This window comes from Sinocyclocheilus anshuiensis, unplaced genomic scaffold (assembly GCF_001515605.1).
Source record: "Sinocyclocheilus anshuiensis isolate Anshui unplaced genomic scaffold, SAMN03320099.WGS_v1.1 scaffold58, whole genome shotgun sequence".
NCBI classification, from domain to species: domain Eukaryota; kingdom Metazoa; phylum Chordata; class Actinopteri; order Cypriniformes; family Cyprinidae; genus Sinocyclocheilus; species Sinocyclocheilus anshuiensis.
The window spans coordinates 1,333,605-1,337,674 of NW_015547688.1; positions in this window are offsets into that span (position 1 = coordinate 1,333,605).

The window sequence follows — 4,070 nt, forward strand, 5'->3', positions numbered from 1 at the left end:
TAATTGAATTAGAGTCACAGAGGGAAAACACCTGACCTATAAAACACCACACTTTCAGCATAATTCAAATGTATCAGAGTACCATGCAATCCTTTTTCCTTCCACTATAATTATGCCGGCTGACAAAAGCTATTAAATGCTACGTGTGGTAAGATTTGTCTGCCCATTGATTGTCAACATTGCTGCCTAAATGCATAAATATTTCTACATGCATGTAACAGTAACCTATATATTTAACCCTACCGTCACTTACAAGGATTTTGAACGTCTATATTATCAACATGGCTTAGAATCTGTGCTCTGCAGGTAAAACAAGTCTGGATTCATGATTTTCCTAGTGGATTTGTGAACTACGTTTACCCTGTACTTTCCCTCACTGCAGAATCCAGCAGCAAGAGAGACGCCTACTCCAGAGGAAAAAAAAACATAAACATCAATAACAGAGTAAACTTTCACCAAAGGTATTAAAGTAGCGAGGTAAGCAAGCACTAAATGTATTGTTCTTGTGAAATATGTGCTAGAACAAAAAAAGTAAAGCGAAGCCTCACAACCGACTATCCTGCCGGTGCATGCAGACAGCACAAAATATAAGACCATTTCACGCTTTGAGAGCCCTCCAAAATATCTCTCACTGGTAAAACATCTACTTTGCCTGCTAAAAATGTTATTTCGTCAGAATGCACAGCTATTTTTCAATGGCTGTCAATGGAGGTGGATATTTTTGTACGCATAATGGTGTAGTTATGGCATCTACAATTCGAGTCTGACTGTCCCATGCTAACCAGTCGAACAGCTTAGATGATAAAATAAATCTTTGTACATTTATAATTGATAACTAGATCTTAAAGGAATAGTGTGTGGATTACTTGTGGATTATTGTGATGTCTTAATCAGCTGTTTGGACTCTCATTCTGATGGCACCCATTCACTGCAGAGGATCCATTGGTGCAAGTGATGCAATGCTAAATTTATCCAAATCTATTCCAAGGAAGAAACTAATCTACTAATCTTGGGCCGCCTGAGGATGAGTAAATTTTCAGCAAATATTCATTTTAAACTATTTCAAACTATTATTATAACAGGTAGGAAACCAAAGTGTGTACACTGTGGTATTTTGATCATATACTGTATATGGTGAATATGCATAACCAACTTATTTCAAAATCTGTGTAAGGAAATATTTCACCCTCACATGAAATTCCAGAGTGTGTACATCCCCATTGAAATTACTGAAAAATTATTGAACGATGGTAAATGTGACCACACCTAAGTATTTCAGAATAATGTAAAATGTACTAAGTTGACCTGACTGTATACATACTTTGTCCATGTTTTTTAGATTAGTCAGAGGATACTAATACACCATTACTGGCACAGATTATGGACTGCATCCAGAACACAGCTTGGACAGGGTCATTGTAGGACATTTACACTTATTCTTGAGCCATTCCATTATTCATTTAGCCTTGTATTAAAACATGAGCTTTCCTGACAGTGATAAGGGAATTCTCAATCTCCATGGACCAGTTTGCAATGGGCATGGTGCTAGAAAGTGCAAGACCTGTTGAAAGACATGACAGATACGTTTAGCAACTATCAACTGAAACTGCAGACTGTTTGACACAGTAGAAGAGAGAATTCATTTTTATCAAGACTGAAAGTTGCTGAAAGGTGCTGTATGAACATCGTTTGCCATTCGGAGAGGTTCAGGCTTCCGTGGACCCTTTTATACAAGTTGGTGTAGTAATAGAAAGCTTGAAACCTTGCAAAAGACATACCACAATTCCCTACAAAAAAGCCAGGCTCTTTCAACTGTAAAGTTACAGAGCTTCACCCCTTTTACTGTTTGTACTTCACGCATGCTTTGTGCTGGAAGATGAGTATGTCAAACAATAAGCTTTCTAGTGAGAAAGAGTTTTTAATAGAAATGTATACTTTATTCTCTGTTGTGTTCAGTGCAGGGAAAAAAGAAGAGTGGTTTGTGTGAACGTGTGTCTGGGAGCAGGGGAGACTGTGGATAGCGCTTTTCCATTTCCCAGTACAAAGAAAAATAAATACATTTGCGGTACACATGTATGCTATTTGCTTAAAATATCAATGCTGAATTCTCACCTTGCAACTGGAAGATTGTGCCTGTCATTTGTCCCTGAGCTCTGCCCTGATCATATTTTTTACATCTGTGATTTTTTTTTTCTATATTTTGTCTGCATGAAAGCCATGAACCCTCAACATTTTCAGTTGTATGTCATTTCAACGGAATCAATGCACAAATATATTAAATCACATTTCCCTTGTGCGGTAATGCGCTTTCCTGCTAAAAACACTTCTTAAACCATACTAAGCAGGTCTATTGGTCTCCTTGCTTGATCAGACTGTTCTGTAAGCTGGTTTTAAAGGAGTTTGGAGATTTTTTTTTTCCTAAACCTGGCCAGCCTGGGAGACAAGCTGGCTAAGACCAGCTTAAACCAGCTATGAAGAGCAAATCATCAGCAAATCAGCCTGTTTTTTTTTTTTTTTTCAGTTGAATCACGTATCTCACAGTATTGAGAAATGAAACAATTCAGAGGGTTCTTGCAACAAATGTCAAGCTAATCTTTGCATAGCAACTAAGTCAAATAACAGAAGGTAAAACAGAGGGTACACATACAAAGTCATATGTTCAAATATCCAACAGCATCTTAGCTAGCTTCTCAGATTAGCTTACTAGCTAGCTAAGCATTGCTTTAGTTGCAAATACCTTTTTAAATGAAATGTTTCCTGCCAATTTTGGAGCCACACTCTTCACATTGCTTTAACACTATTGCATGCAATAACTGGATTTCATATCTCTATTATGAATTGATGCTGACATATTTTGCTAATTGTACCTAATTGTCCAATTATTGGTTTATGGCATTTGGGATTTACTAATTAACTTAGGTGCTCCAAGTGATTTTTTGAAAATATCACTGTTACCTGACAGATGACTAAAACAGTTTTTCTAAGCTGTTTCTGCACCAAAACCTAGGCTCTGATATAAAAATAGTGAAGGGAGTGTTTTTTAGACCATCAGAAACATTGTCTGTCAGTAAGTCACTTCGTATATTTGTGTTTGTTGACATGTCTTTAAATGGCAGGGTATTGGAGAGATTAGGGGCCCGTTCTTCGTACATCGCTTATTAAATCTGAGATGAAACGTCACATCCGAGATGATATCATCGCGCTAATCAGTATCTGGCTAATTCGGTTCTTCGAACGCACCTGTTGTTGATGATTAGTTTGGCTGGATTGAGTTATCTGAGATAATTGCATGTCCATGCGTTGGTTTAAAAGGGGCTATGTATCGATACTCGAAACCACGATCAGCAATGCAGCGATTGGCTGGCAGCAAGACAGCAACGTAACGACATCATATAATTAAAAAAGACACCTGATGAAAAACTTGACAAAATTTTGGACTTTTATAAGGAAACAGCCAAGCGAACAAAACTACATACATTTTACAATAGATAAATTAAATGTGCACTGTTTTTGTTATTTTTTTATTTTTTTTTACATGATTCCCAATTATTTATATTCACGATTTATAATATTTGTACAGGCTTTACATTTTTATGTACATTTATGTAATTAGCAATTAATTAAATTTTATATTTGAACAGATTTGTTACGTGACAGCATTAATTAAAGTTTCTTAAGGGTCAAAATCATGTTATCTGCATCTCCTGCGCTCCATCAAGCCACTCCCATAATAGCTGTCATCACTCAAATTAATGCACGACTCGACATTATCTGTACAGCATGTGTGTAAGACTCGAATACAGTTATGAAGTAATAATTTTATGACGAATAAATCTTTCAGTGAGTAAAGCTGGCTGTGTCTGTAGTATTAAAGTTTACACAACATTATTATATTATCTTTAAATTAATTTTTAAATTATTATTATTTTTAAATTATTGTCCCTGGATTAATAGGGTAATCTTGTAATAAAGTAGCGGTGGTAGAGGACAGATTTTAAGTATCAATTCTGCTTAAAAAGATGCAATCTAATCCTGTTTACATGAAATAAGCCTGCTCCCGAGCAGGTTTA